Source organism: Mesocricetus auratus, unplaced genomic scaffold (genome assembly GCF_017639785.1).
Source record: "Mesocricetus auratus isolate SY011 unplaced genomic scaffold, BCM_Maur_2.0 Super-Scaffold_100013, whole genome shotgun sequence".
Classification (NCBI taxonomy): Eukaryota; Metazoa; Chordata; class Mammalia; order Rodentia; family Cricetidae; genus Mesocricetus; species Mesocricetus auratus.
Genome location: NW_024429196.1, coordinates 4,260,501 through 4,276,548, shown reverse-complemented (window position 1 = coordinate 4,276,548; position 16,048 = coordinate 4,260,501). Strand labels below are relative to the sequence as shown.

Below are 16,048 nucleotides of genomic sequence, written 5' to 3'. Positions count from 1 at the left end.
ATTGGGGATTCACCTGGTGGCAGAGCATTTGCCTGGCACATAAGAGACCCTGTATTTGGTCCCTAACACCACACATACAAGGAGCTAGAGTAATGGAGGGTCTGAATAGCAAGTGAAAACTAAGGCAATGTTTGTAAATAAGCATATCTGTACATGTAAGTCTAACCATACGTGTAAAATACAGTTGATAATAAATAGTTGACTATGTCACTTACATCATTAAAAATGTATACATTCAAAGGTCACTGAGATGGTTCAGTGGGTGAAGGGCTTGCTGCCAAGCTGGAAGACCCGAGTTCGATCCCTGAGACCCACATAGCAGAAGAGCCCTGACTCCTGAAAGTTGTTCTCTGATCTCCACACAGGAGTTGTGGCACTCAGACAGACAGACACACACACACACACACACACACACACACACAAATAAAACTTTTTAAGTTTGTATATTCATGCTAGCCCCCCAAAAAAGCAGGCTTTCATAAGTCCCCATTGGGAAACGGGACATTGCCTCATATTTGGGGTTTCATGCAGCACCTTCAACCCTCTGTGTACTGGTCTCAGCCAAGACTGATCTACTTAACAAGAAATTCTTGTGAGGGTCTGGGAGAGGCCAGGCAGACAGCTGGTCCTGAGAGTAGACACCGTCAGACACCTGTGAGCCTCGGGAAGGACACACTGCCCTCCTAGTGTTCCTCAGGAGAAATCTGAGGTTACAAAAAGGAAAATATCTTTCCAAGGAGATAAAGACAGAGCACAGTCTGGGTTTATTTTTATTTTGCTTGGTGCTGCTGTGGCTTCCTCACTCCCCCTTCCCCAGAGGAACTGTTTAGATCTGCCCTCCATCACGTGGCAACGTCAGTTTCTATTATGTACTGAGCACTGAGGGGCTGGAGAACACTTCGGTATCTCCACCATTGTACACAGCCATTGCTCCATTTCATCATGGCCAAATGGTATCCCTGGCTAGAACAATATAGTGATAAACAATAGGTGACACTTTCAGTGGGGGCTCTAATCCTGCCAAGAACAAAATCAGCTGAAGTACTTGGAAAAAAAAAAGGCTGAGCTGTGGGGCCAGTGAACACCCTTGAGTCCAGTCATATACTTGGTGCCGTCTGACAGTACATCTTTCGGATCAAAATTCCTATCTCCATTTGACAGCTGTTCTCGCCGCCTGCTCTAATATCAGCCCACCATAAAACGAGGGGAGAAGCACAACAAATCCATTCCTATCCAGAGAAGGTGATCTGACACATGCAGGCTGGGGCTTCTTCTAAAACCAGGAAAATGAAATAAAATCCTTGTTGCTCTGTTAAGAGGCATCATGGGTTGCCGGGTGACCCCCTAGCAAGTCCTGTGGCTTTACTGCACTTTCTTTATCATTCAGCTGTGCCGTTTGAAGGCCATCGCACAAAGAGCCAAATGGCATTATGCAATTAAGGTGGAAAACATCACATAAATGCGACTGAGGCCAAGGCCTAAATAGCCACATATGGTTTCGCCAAACGTACTCTGGATCATCAGCCAGCAGTAAAAACACACAGGAGGGAGATGGTCTGGCTGGAAATGAACTGCAAATTGATAAACATGTAGCTGTTAATGCGGTGTTTATTATTTTTTGCTGGGATAAAAATTAACTTGTGCGGCCCTGGCCAGGCAGCAGCTTGAACTCTACCATCTGGGTGGTGGAAAAAGCTTGTTTCTGGAGCCCCCCAGTTACAAGTTACTACTGCCACACTGCGTTTGTGAACAGGCCCTGTATGACCAGACAGCAGAATCAAGAAGGGCTTCAGCTATGCACCAGAGAACCTGGCAGGGCCGCAAAGAGGACACTCAGGAGGGAACCACTCTCATTTACTACAAGTTCTGAATCTGTACGCGAGCGTGTGTATGCCAGTGTAAGGGAAGGCCAGAGGTCAACCTTGGCTGTCATTCCTCGGGAGCCATCCGTCCTGTTTTCTGAGACAGGGTGTCTCACCGGATGTAGCTCACCAATTAGGCTAGGCAGCCTGGCCAGCAAGCTCTAGAGATCTGCCTGCCTCCACCTCCCCAGAACTGGGATTACAAGCACGTGTCACTGCACCTACAGTTTCTAATGCAGGTTCTGGGTTACTGAACTCAGGTTCTCATGCTTGTGAGAGCAGCACTTTGCCAGCCATCTCTCCAGAACTAATTCCACATTTCAAGTCCAAAAAGAGGCTGCCAACTTCCTGGGAAATCACCCTCACCCCAGGAAAAGAGCAGGGCTACACGATGGCCCTTCTAGAGGCAAAGGAGATTGTAAGGGATGCACCAGGGAGGGTATGAGGGAGGACACACTGGGGACAAGCCTAAGCAAGCACAGCCAGTCATGTGACAACCCCAGCAGCCGCCCCAGCTGCAGAGCTGACCTCTCTGTCCCCAGAGGCCCTTTTCCATCAGCTGGATCAATTTACTTTAGCTACAGCGCCCTACACAAGCAGGGACTGAATTATGACTAGTGGAAATTCCCTCTGTATCAGGGAACCAGGTAGTTTTCAAACTCCCAACAATTGATGGCCTGTTTGGTCAAAGGAGAATAAAGGGGGCGGGGAAGGGGGGAGAGACAGCAGGCAAAGCTATGCGTTTCCAAACAGGCTGTTTGGTTTCTAGTAAATTAGGAGTGGGTGGTGGAGGGACCAGTAATGCTACCCTGTAGAATGTGGTCTTCTTTGACGTCAGCAAGCTGTTTCTCTCCCTTTCTCCTCTTGCCCTCCTTTCTCTTCCTTGTCCCTTCTTCCTCCCAGCCTCTTTACAACACAGAAGCGTGCTGGAAACAGCTCAGAGTTTTGCAACACGGCTCCAAGTTCAGAAGATTCCCTATGTTGACAACAGAGCAATGCAGAATGCAGGCTGTAGTGGGAGGTACGCAAGTCAGAAAGACACACACAAAAAAAGTTCAGTGACTCAGAGCAGGAAGCGGGACATGCGCTGGGAGGAGGAGGCGGCCACCACGGGCTGCGCATTCCTGCCTTGCTTGGCCAGGTTAGCCATCCCCTCAGAGGGAGCATTCCTCTGTGGCAATAGCACACTCTGGTCTCAGGCAGTCCCGAAATAGTATCTTGGAGAGCATGTGCCCTGCTCTGTGGCCACTCAGCCTGGCACCTGGCCTGGTTGCCTGGCTCCTCCTGTTTCTTCCACCAAGATGTGTTCTCTGCTCATCAAAGACAGTAATAGCTACCCTCATGTCGGCACAGAGCTAGTGTGAGTAGGAATGCAAGGCTGGCCAAGCACTCAAGGCCCAGACCAGAAATGCTGTTGTTTTCATGCAAATTTCAATTGTGTGCACTCATACACATCCACGTATGCACATGAACACAAATACTTATGTACATACATGCTTGCACACATGTACGCCTGCATGATTGCTTCAACAGAGACATGCTGTGGATATTGGAGTGGGTCACTTCCTGGGTGGTGAATCTTAGCAAGGCTACTTGGTCTCAGGAGTAAATGACTTTGTGACTTTTTCCTGCAATTCAAAGTTGGATTTTATACACACACACACACACACACACACATATGTTACACACACATGTATATGTATGTATATGAACATTACAGTCTTTGAAGGCAGAATATATATGATATGAAGGTAGAAGTGGGACCGTATGGGGAAGGAGAACCTGAAGGAGATGCGGAAGGAAGATAGTAAGAGGGAGAAAGATAAAATATCACACTGTCTCTCATATATGGAACTAGATTTAGCTATATTCGCATATCTGCATGGCATGAAAGCAGGAAGCCTTATTTAAAGGGAAGGGGGACCAGTGAAGAGAGGGAGGACAGGGGAGGGTAGTAGAGGAAACAAAAACAAATATATAAATGAAAATGTCATCATGAAATCCATTGTTTCATACACAAAAATAATGTCAATTTTTAAAAAATAGTTTGTAAAAAGGACGACAGATGTATGGGACAAGATCTCAACCCCACATTGCAGGTGATAGAGTGAGGGCCCACATTGCAGGTGTTAGAGAGAGGGGTCCATATTGCAGGTGTTAGAGAGAGGGGTCCATATTGCAGGTGTTAGAGAGAGGGTCCACATTGCAGGTGTTAGAGAGAGGGTCCACATTGCAGGTGATAGAGAGAGGGTCCACACTGCAGGTGTTAGAGAGAGGGGTCCACATTGCAGGTGTTAGAGAGAGGGTCCACATTGCAGGTGTTAGAGAGAGGGTCCACACTGCAGGTGTTAGAGAGAGGGGTCCACATTGTAGGTGATAGAGAGAGGGGTCCACATTGCAGATGATAGAGTGAGGGTCCACAAAACTGACCACCTACAGCACATGAACCAATCTGTGTATTTGTGATGGTAAAGATGAAAAGCAGATGTTTTCATGGTCACCTGACCCGGCTCATTGTCAACCTCTTCCATACAGAGCCATGACTTCCAGTGTGTTTGCAAAGCAGCACCAATGACAGTCCACACATCAAAGCTATGTGTCTCTGATCCTGGGTGGAAAGAGTTAGGACTCTGTGCTTGTCCTCTGTCCAGTGAGGGTGATCACAGTTCTCCGACAGGCCAATGCAACACATGGCTTGGAGCAGATCCTTAATAACTGGAGTCCATTTTTATTGCCAGCAGTCACTGTGTTCCCTGTGGTTTGGCCCTGAATTACTAACCATATTCACTGAACAGATTTTATGAGCCAAGTATACCATGTATGTGCTCTCTATCCACACTGACCGGCCAGGTGGGTGTTATGGTCTCCACTGCACACATGAAAAGTCTGAAACTCAAAGCACGTAAGTAGCATGCCCAAAGTCACACAGACAACTGGTGACAAAGAGACAACTCATGGTAAGGTTAATACAAGTTTTCTAAAAAGGCCAGCCAGTTAAGCAGAGAAAGACATATACTGCAAGGGGATATAGAGTGACTATGCCGAGGGCTGGCTGCCTGCCTGCCTGCGTGTGTGTGTGTGTGTGCGTGCGTGCGTGCGTGTGTGCATGTGTGTGTTCACCTTCAACCTGTGCTTTTGGCTAGCACATTCATCTACCCAAGGCCCACAATCAAAGCCCATCTATGAAAATGTTCTTCTCTCGAGGGATGTGGTGTTATGAGTTTGAAGCCAAGTTGGTCTACATAGAGAGGTCCGGGCCAGAATAGGACATAAGCCAGGGCCAGCCTGGTCATGAGCACTGTGATTCACGTGGTAAAGTCACTTCAAAGAAAAAGTTCAGCAAAGAGCCAAGGCCATCGGAAAGCACCAGCAGATATATCTGGGTAATGACAAATTCATTTTGAGTCATTACAAAGGGAGATCAAGGGGCTGTGGAGGCGGCTCAATTGGTAAAGTGATTGTCTTGCATATTTGGGTAACAGAGTTTGACTCCCAGAGTCCACATTTTAAAAGTGTCATATTGTAATCCTAGTTCTGGGGAGGCAGACCCTGGCGGTCTCCTGAGACTCACTGTCTTGTCTATTTGGTGAGTTCCAAACTAGTGAAGAATGCTGTCTCAAAAAAAAAAAAACAAAACAAAACGAAACAAAAAACAAGGTAGAGGGAGTCAGCTGAAGCTGTCTTTGGCCCTTCACATGCACACCAACACAAGAATGCACACATACACGTGAAAAAGAAAGGGAGGGGGAGAAGGGGAAGGAGGAAGAAAAGAAGGAAGGAAGGAGGAAGGGAAGGAAGGAAAGAAGGAGGGAGGGAAGGAAGGAAAGAAGGAGGGAGGGAAGGAAGGAAGGAAACCAGGAAGAGGCATACAGGAACCCTTCCTCTCCTTTCTCTGAGGTAAAGCTGGAAAGCCTAAAAGCTTTCATTGAAGAGAAAGCAATCAGCCCAGGCAGACCCCCAGCAACCATAATTGAGCTGCAATCGAAATGGCCTTCGGGAAGTGTACGTGCTGATGTGCAGGCTCAGTTGGGGTGGTTGTCAACGCTAAGTTGTGTCTATCAAGAACTCTACGCTCTCTGAAGAGACTCCCCATTGCTTTCCCTTCTTGGCAGAACCATGCCTGTGAAAGTCAGTATCTTGGAAACCAGATACCATCATTATAGCAGACCCAACTTCCCATCAGATAATCAGCCATGAGTCACACACAAGTAACCGAGCCCCTGGAAGGTAGCGAGACCATGGAGTGGTGTTTTCGGGTGGTGGCATCCTAGCAAATGAGGAGCATTTCCCAATCACTGGTCATGTTCACATGCAGCGCCTTCCCGACCATTGCTGGGGCTCTCTCAGAATGGTTTCTAAGTATCATTATTTACAGGAACCAGGCACTTAGCAACCCAGGCAAGTGGACTGGTTGTCTGTAAGGCTGACTCATGCCAAACAACAAAGCCTTTCAGCTAGGGGGTACTTCCCTGAGTCCTCATCAGACAGGGGAAGCTGGTGTGACACCAACATTAAATGAAGAAGTGCACTAGACCTCGAGAAAACCATGTTTAGTAGGATGGAAAGGGGATTATACTGTGCAAACCCCATCCCTAGTACTCACCCTGAGGCTGCTCACAGTCCCACTGGCAGGTCTGTCCCCTTGGGAACCCAAAACTACATAACCCAGGACTGCTTAGTCAACGGATCGCCTGGGATCTCAGTTCCCACTAGTGTTTCAGAAGAAGCCCCTAGGAAGGGGTGTGATGAAACTGTCTGGGGTCCAAGGTCCAGACACTGCAGAAGGACAAAGCCTATCAGGACTTCCATAGTAAGCACATTTCCAACTGGGCCAGCCTCTTCACAGGCAGGACAGGTCTGAAGCTGAAAAGTGTTCACAGAGACAGCCCCGTGATGAAATGAGCTCATGGTTCCCATAGAGACAGGAGCTGTACACCAAAGGGAAAATTCATGACCCAAAAAGTTGTTTTGATGATGTCCGTGTGTGTGCACTCTGCCAGCTGCAGCATGGGACAGCTAAGGTCCCTTTCTGAGACTTCCAGGCAACATACACACTTGGTCACTCTGAGGGGCCATGTGTATCTTCTGGCCCTGTGTGTATGCATGTGTGAGATGAGGAGCTTATGGGGAGAAGACAGCAAGGCCCCCAACTCTGTGTTTAAGAGTTTCCATTTTATTCCAGAGCTTCTGCGGGGTGTTCTCTGTGGGGAGCCTTGGGTTTCATTTCCTACCCACCCCTAGTTTCTGCTTTCCACTGGGAATGGGGTGAGGAAAAGCTAGCAAGACTTTTTAGGAGAGATCAGAAAAAAGGAAGACTGGCCTATTCCTGTTCCTCTTTCCTTGTATTTCTTTTGTCTCTGAATGTTCTAGAACACCTGACACCTGGTCACATGTTAGTGACCTGTTGAGAAATGATGTCCTGACTCTTCTTTCTTTTTAAGTATTGACTTTGTTTTTAAGTATTCAGTTCTGCTCAGTGGCTTTTAGCGACTAGGAATCCATTGTGTGTGTGTGTGTGTGTGTGTGTGTGTGTGTGTGTGTGTGTGTGTGTGTGTGTACATCAAAGCAGGTGCCCAGAGAAGCATCAGATCCTGCAAAGCTTAAGTGACAGTCTTTTGTGAGCAGCCTATCATCAGTGCTGAGAACTGAACTTTGGTCCTCTGCAAGAGCAGTAATATTTGCTCTTAGCTGCTGAGCTAGCTCTCCAGCCCAACCTGGCCAGGCTCATCTTACAAAAACACCAGTTGGATTACATGAAGGCTCCCTCCAGTGACCCTGTTTTACTTTGATTGCCTCTTTCAAGACCCAGTAAGGCCACACTCCGAGGTTCCTGGGTCAGGACTTGCATCCCAGCAGAAGAAAAGTAGGAAGACAAGTCTTAGTCACGTGCAGAGCCCTACTGCAAGTTTATCTCTGTACTGGGCAAAAGAGACAAGATGAGCAGCCAGCTCTCATTGTGATTGAGTAGGGAATGACAGTTATAGAGGGAGTAAATGACAAGCTGGATGGGTGAATCCTGAGAGGCTTGAAACTACTTCCAGGGTTGAGAGAGCTCAGCAAACTTGACATATAGAAGTCAGATAAGGCAGTGCATACTTGCAATCTCTGCACTGAGACAGAGAGGCAGGAGGATAGGAGTTGAAAGCCATCTTTGACTACTTAGTGTGTTTGAGGCCAGCCTGTGCTACGAGACCTTGTTTAAATACACACACACACACACACACACACACACACACACACACACACACCATGGATTCTTAGCTGCTCAAAAAAAAAACAAAACCACAGAGCAGAAACGAAATCTCCCACAAACTCCATCCCAGGTAACTATGTAGGCAGAGCTGCCAGCCACAGGCCACACACAGCTGCTGTGGGTAACAGCAGAGCTCCTTCCCTGGGATGCTGTCACCTCCTGAAACAAGAGTGAAAGTCGCCACATCCTCAACTGCATCCCCTAAAACGATCTCTGAACCACACCCCAAAACTGTGCCCCTCAGTGAAGCAGTCCATGAGGGGAACAGAAAGTCTGATGCCTGTCACTCCACCACCTAGGTGCTCACTCTTCATGCTTCAGATAACCAGGTGACATCACTCAGCTATTCTCTGTACTGTGAATGCTTACTTAATCTTCAAAGAGAGTTCCAGACTGGTATCTGGTGACTAAACGGAGGTCAGAGTTCCTCTGACATCAGGCATAACCAGCAGGGCAGACCCAATGACAGTTGCCAGCTCTCGGTAACCATGTGCAAATGCAAACTTTGAGCTTCTTCCTGCCCAGTGCCTCTCTCAGGCTACACACACACACACTGGCCATGAGACAGTTTCCCAGTTGCCATCAGTCACCATGCAAGCATATAGATACATGGATTCTGCCTTTTATTGTTTTCCAGAACATTCTCTCTCAAGTTCAAACATTGCCACATCACCACCACTTCTTGGCAAAGCTGCCCTTTATGACCCAGCACAAGGCACAAAAGGCATCAGGCTGGTATTTCCTCTGCCCCGTAGGGATTTTTATGGGGTTTTTATTTGGTTTCATTTTTGCTGTGCTTCTGAGAATTGTTCTTTTGTTCTTCCGTTTGGTCGTGACATCCACTCTCCAAGGAATTCTGTTCAGAAACATCACACAGCTGTTACCTGAAGCATATGCCTCCAGAAAGAGAGCTACACCCACCACCACATCCTCCCAGAAACTCATGGCTTGGAGGACAAAACAAGCCCATCCTCATTGCAGGGCCTTGGGTAAACCAAACAGAGGCAGGAGAGCCATGTCTTCATGCTGGGAGCCTCTTTGTCTGGATTAGTCACCCTAGCAACCATTTGCCTAAGACAGGGACCTGCTCATCACACAGCCAGAATTAGAGCAATTGTTAGATATGCAGTCACCACCACACCACCACCGTGGAGGGGCCACTGGCACTTGCCTGGCTCTAGCAGAAGCCATCTAGGCCATGTCTGGGACTTTGAACTGTCAGTCACTCCCTGGCAGTAAAGCCATGGGTGGTATCAAAAGCCGCCATCTTGTGTGTGCGTCACCTAGCTAGGTGGAGGAAGTTTCTCAAAGACTAGTGATTGAGATCAGAGTTCAAAGGAAGCTGGAGTGAGAGGAAAAGGAGCCCCTGACCTGCATTAGAACCACCAACTACATCAACTCACATCACTCTTACATGTGGCTACAAGTTCTCACTAACTGCGGGGTGACCAATGCTAGCCTGAGCTGGACGAGCTGACCACGCCCTGGTCATGCAATGGCACATATGAAAGGAAGAAAGAAGTGACAAGAGCGTGCTGAGGAGCACAGCACTGAGATGACGGTGGGCAAGCACCAAGGCCCAAAGCCACAGAAGTGTTTGGTAGAGGGGTTCCAAGTCTCTACCGAGTGGGTAATCTTGGCACCGAGGCACTATTGGGCAGAGGCCGTTAGCACCTGGACACGCGGAATGCTTTTAGGACAGGTTTTTAGATGACAACAGTGACAGCCCCTGTTCACCTTGTCTGAGATTGTCTTAACCATGTGTTTATCCTAGTACTGTATCATCAACCTAAGGGTTAAATGAAGCCCAGAGGGTGGCTTCAACTACATCCTCCATCACCCAGAAGGGGCCCTCAAACCTAGCTGCCCCTCCAGAGCCTGAGAATGCCCTGAACTGTGCACAGCTCCAGAAACCTAGCCCTGTACTGTCTGTTCACTGACCACAGGCAGGGCTCCAGTTGAGTCAGAGGGGAGTCTGGCTAGAGGCATGGCTGGAGGATCCAGTTATCCCCTTACTCATCCAAAAGGTCACAGTAGGGGCAGCAGCCTTAGGGGGCAGAACCTCTCTGTTGACTGCAAGTTCAAAGAATGCACAGAAGGCCACACAGTGCCCCCTGGCTCCAACCTCAGAAATGGAGCCGGTTCTGACTCAGAGAGGAAACAAATGCTGAATCACCCTCCACTTCCTCCTCCAGCCCAGCTCAGCCAAGACTAGTGGTGGCTTCCAGGACAGACAGGTGACCACCCCTTGGAAAGCTGTAAGGGGAGCACAAGGCCCACCCTGCCACAGGCCACTAGACCTAGTTTTACCGTGGTCCTCACTCTCAGTATCTTCTAGACACTGGAAAGCTTCTAACAGCCCTGTCCTGTCCTGCCTTGACCTTGGCTGTGTTATTTTTCACTTCCCTGTTCAGAGCACAGCCACACTTTCCAAACATCATGAATCATCAGGGAAGCAACGGCCACTTAGTAAGACAGGAAACCGCTGCACAAAGCCAGGCCTGGACAGAGCAGTTCCTTGCTCTGGCCTCTCCTGCCCCCTGCTCACTGTGACACAAGGTCACAGTGGAGGTCCTGGGGACTGTTGCATCCCTGCATATTTGACCCCTCTACCACCAGCCCTTACCCTGGGCAGCACCAGGCAGCATCTTCGGAGTTCAGTCTCCCCTGCCTGAGCAGTCTAAAATGAAGCCGGTATCTCCCAGTCACAAAGGGAGGGAAACAGGTCAAAATCCAGACTGTTAGAACGACTGGATCCAGCAGACAGCAGAGCCATCAAGTGGCCATGGGGCTTCCTCTTGTAGCCTTGCAATTATGGACAGAAGTCACCCCTGTCATCCAAGCCCGTGTAGATAGACCATGTGCTCTCTGAATAACATTCAGCAAATTCCCAAGAAGTGGTCATTAGTAAAGCCCGTAAAGCAATCAACAATGGGCACTAGGGAAACAGCTCACTAATGCTGACAAGCATAAGGACCTGCGTTTCAATCCCCAGGACCCACGGAAGAAGCAAGAGTAGCACAGTGCTCAGTTCTGGGTAGGTAGAGACTGGAAGCTGCTATGTTTGCTGACATCTACTCTCTCCGATCTATGAGCTGGAAGCACAGTGAGAGACCCTGTCTCAAAAAATAAGATGGGGAAGTGACTGCGGGAGACACCAACATTGGACCCTGTCTTCCCCCTTTGTATGCACACACCTAATCATGTTAAAAACAAAAGCAACATGAACTTGAAGTTTCCCTGACAGGTCATACCTGTCCAAGACAGGCCTTGGGTGTTCTCTGTTCCTGTGGTCTAGGCTCTGATTAGTTTTTCTGAGTTCTAATGGATAAATCACACATGTCTACACTCTCTTAAGTAGCCCCCATGTGGCAGCTGGATGGATCAGGACAGACGACCTGGGTCAAAAGTGTAGACAGGCATAGCAGAGCTTTCTCCTCAAATGCCAAAAATCCAATATGGTAATCAAATCCCAGATTCCAGACATTGGAGAATTAACTACATTAAGCACCACAGACCACTGTTCTGGGTAGCCAAACAGATCCAAATGTCTTGAAAACATATAAATCACAACACTCTAGCTCTTCAAGTCTGGAAACAAATTTTAGAGCCTTAGAGATAATAGAAGTATCTCCTGAAAACAAAACAAAACAACCTTCCCCTGGGGCTGGAGAGAAATCTCAGTGGTTAAGAGTACTGACTGCTCTTGTAGAAGACCCAAGTTTAGTTCCCAGGACCTACATAGAGGCTCACAGCCATCTGTAACTCCAGTTTCAGGGAATCCAGTGTCTTCTTCTGACTTCCCAGGGCATCAGGTATGCACAGGTGTACACACACACACACACACACATGCAGACCAAAATAAAAATAAAAACAAAACAATCTTATCCACATAAGATAAAATAATCTTAATTTTAAAAAACTGTTTTGATATCTCATCAGACATCTATGAGAACCAAAGTCCAGAGAAGTGAAATGACTTGCTGAGGTCATTTAAAGGGACAGAGCCAAGAGAGCTCACATCCTCTGGCTGGTAATTCAAGGTTGTTTTTATTTATTGTAACTGTCATTGCAGTGGGTAGGTGTGGGAGTCAAATCAGATGTCCTTCACGCCCTCTGAAGCTATTCTCATGTTGATCCGGAGTATTGTACATCAGCCTAAGCCTGTGGGAGAGTCTACATAGTATCTGACATTCTTTGGAAATTATGAACTTCTTTGACAGGAGTTTTGCATATAGCTATCACCATATTTTCAAAGGGGTCCTTTACACAGGAAAAACTAAGAATCAGTGAATTAGAGAATGAATGTGTGTGTATGTATATATACATACATACATATGCATATATGTATGTATACATATATACACACATACATATATATATATTTACATTCATGGAGCAAATTTGAGAGGAGGGTGACTTTGGATGCAAAGTTTGTGCCAGCCACTCAATTCTGCCCTTGTACTGTAAAAACAGTATTGAATGTACATAAGCAGATAGTCTGTACCAATAAAACTTTATTAACAACATATTATGGGCTCAACCTAACCCAGGCAATTGTTTGTCCTGAACCAAAGAGTATGATTGTCTTCTTCCTCATTACATCAGATCCTGTAGATATCAGGGAATGAATGGCCCCTATGTTCCTGCCGTGGATCCAGCCCTCATCCAGGAACAGCAAAGGATAAGAAGACGACAAAGAATTTGTTTCACTTTTCCATTAAACGATGACAAGTTCTTTGAATTTCTAATTGGAAACTTTCACACATCACTTGAGGTTGCTGCAACTCACTTCCTGCCACCCACTTACTGTGTGTTTTGAGCAAAACTGTGGTGAAGGACGAGGTGCCCTTTGGCCTTTGGCGGGTGTCTGGAGTGCACTGTCCTGACTCATGGGTAGACAGGCCGCAGGAGAGCTACTGGGACATTCTTCCCTCACCACATAAAGTTCTGACTGCATTCAAACTGGGTTCCAAACTAAGCTCAGAAGGAACTGCAGCACTCCCTCTCCTGTGAGTTAGCACTTTGACCCTGGCAGTAGAGCATTTGTTCTTATCTGGCCCCATTTCTTGTGGGAATCCCTACCCTCAAAGTTGCTCCCTTCTCCCACAGACCTTTGACCATGTATGTTTCTGAAAAGTCATCCATTCTTGATGAAAAGAGGGGAAGCCTCCCTCAAGCTCTGCCCGGCTGCAGTAAGTGGCAGAGAGGCCCCCTGACGTCAGTCCTCATGCTGAGAGTGGGTGAAATGTGAGTCCTTCTGTGGCTGGCCTTCTGAGTCTGCCCTGCAGAAACCCCACTTGCGGTACGGCTGCTTCTCTGTGTTGTTGCACACCTATGTTCGCACTTAAGCATCTATAAACACACATCTCTTAGCATCCTCCCGGTGACCAGGGATGCAAGGAGATGAGGCAGATGCTGAGGCTGTGGCCAAGGCTGTTTCCCACCACATCTCCTGCCAGGCACAGCCACGGCTCCAGTACTTCTGGGGAACTGAAGCCAGCCATTTCTCTTCCTTTCTCTTGTTCTATCAGTCCGCCTTTCTCGGCCTTCCCATGGAAAATCTCAGAGCAGGCCACTTCCTGTTTTTGTTTTGTTTTCCTGCCCTTCTGCTGTACCCTTCGACCTTCTGTCCTGTGTCCTGAACTGAGAACAGGGCGCAGGCATGTGTCCCAGCTCCAAGGAGCTGGCTCAGCAACTGGAAAAGGAAAGGACCCAGGAGGTCCTGCTCATCCCTGCCTGCATGCCTGTGGGCTGAGACAACCACTCCTCTCAAGCCCTAAGCCATTGCCTCATCTAAAGAGAAAGAGAGAAAATGGCTCACAGGGAGGGGAGAGGTGTGGGATCTGTAGGCAGTTAGCGGTACAGCCACTGGTTAGTAGCCCACACACCTGCAAGCAACCCTAATGAAACTCTGCCTCCCACCAAAAAAAAAAAAATGAAGAAGAAAGGGGCCTGGTGAGGAAGAGGCAGAGTGGGAAGGGAGGAGGATGAGAGAGGATAGTGGAGGTGACTGTGATCAAAATAACATTATACACATGTGTGAAAACGTTTTATATGGGGCTAGAGAGATGGATCCACAGTTAAGCATACTGCTTTTGTAGAGGACCAGAGCTCAGTTCCCAGCACCCACACAGAAGTTAACTACCCTCTGGTCCAAGAAGCAGGGCGCCCTCTTCTGGCCTCCTGGAGCACTGCACTCACATGTACACAAATTCACAAAGGCTCACACATTTGTAAATTAAAAATAAATAAATCTTTAAAAGACAAACCAGAAGCCAGGCAGTGGTGGCACATGCCTTTAATCTCAGCACTCGGGAGGCAGAGGCAGGTGGATCTCTGTGTGTACGAGACCAACCTGGTCTACAGAGCTACACAGAGAAACCCTGTCTCAAAAACAAAAATAAACAAACAAAAAAAGGTAAACCAAGAAAATGTCATAATGAAACTCATTAATGTATGAAATTAATATATGTTAATTTAAAGCGTTTTTAAAAGGCAGATGAGAATATGAAGGTTTGGTTTGGGCGTACCCACGCTAGATGCAAAGGTAAACATTTGCTTTTGAGTACTGACACTTCTTGACTCGCTCTCATTTGCTGCTGTGTGATCTTTGCTTTGCTTTCCCCATTGGCTCCACTAGGACCATGTCCATTTCTTCTTTTCTTCGACACTTGTCCCCTTAGCCTGGCCCTGCACGGTTGGCATGTTTGGAGCCCTCGGGCACTGGCCAGGGATCACTTCTGGAAGACTGCTTAGGCTGCAGAATGGATTCTTCGCTTTATTTCTTCCGCACCTGCCCCAGGCACAGACCAGATACAGATAAGGATGCAGAGCCGAGGACATCCCCCCACAGGCAGAAGAAACTCTTGCTAAGTTGGTCGGGAAACCCCAGAAGCAGAATGTAAAACAGCCCTTGACGGGTTAACCAGCATCCATTATACAGGGAGTTTCCACCATTTCCACCAACCAAGAACGAGAGCAGACAGGCCACCAAACTCTCGAGCCCCGCAGTTTGAGAAGGGTCTGCCAAGGGAAGCAGCTGAGGGAGGCCGAGCTTAGCTTTAGGTGGTGTCTGTGATGAATGTTTCCCGCTGGAAATAGCCTGTCCGGTTCGTCCCTTTTCACAGAAAGTTCCAAACAAAGTTTTTGTTCATCATGTCCTGAGGCGGCCCTCAGTAGCACACTAAACATCTAGGGGAAGGGAGGGTGCTCTTGGTAAGCACCAGAATCGTCTACAGAGTCACTAGCAGGGTATGCTTCTTCTGGCCTTGGAAAGCATGGCGACACCCTTTGTTGAGTGGACCTTTGCAGAAATCGGTCAGGCCTGCGCGTACCTCTCAGAGGGATTTACAATGTCAAGTTCCCATCGGGGAAAGAGACTGACTTATTCTGTTAATAATAGCAAAGGCCGTAGTTTTCCACCTTGAACTATACAAGCGTCACCGGGAAGAAAACCAAAACAAAACATTATCTTTGGTTGAAAACATTGTCAGCCTTTTTAAAAAGTGAACTGGAGATAAAACAGACGATCCTCTGGAAAAGCCTCTGCAAGTGCCACAGCTGGAGATAGCAGATGTTGGCCTTGTCTGCAAAAACCTCCCCAGCATTTGCTTGCTTTCAAGAATAGCTAAGAACAGAAAGCCAGGTGGAATGACCTCAACTCTTCTAGGCTTCTTGAACTGGTGACCAGATCAAAGCACTGCACCAAGAAAGGCAAGGAAGCAGAGAGAATTCATCTAAGGGTGAGCTGGAGAGACGGCTCAATGGGTAAGAGCACTGGCTGCCCTTACCAAACACCAAGGCTTGACTCCCAACATCCCCACGGTGGCTCACAGCTGTCTAACTACAGTTCCAGGAGATCTGACACCCTCTTCTAGCCTCCATGGGCGCTGTACACATGTGTTACACAGACATAGACGCAGGGAAAACA

At 47.8% G+C, this 16,048-nt stretch overlaps 1 long non-coding RNA gene across 1 annotated transcript; it reads right to left on the bottom strand.

Annotated features, from left to right (window-relative positions):
* Positions 1-8,721: 8,721 nt before the first annotated feature.
* LOC110342810 lies at positions 8,722-10,899 on the bottom strand. The gene is made up of 2 exons (XR_002384970.2): positions 10,742-10,899; positions 8,722-8,971 (listed from the first exon to the last, which is right to left on the bottom strand). It is a non-coding gene; the product is annotated as an uncharacterized LOC110342810 (long non-coding RNA).
* Positions 10,900-16,048: the final 5,149 nt, after the last annotated feature.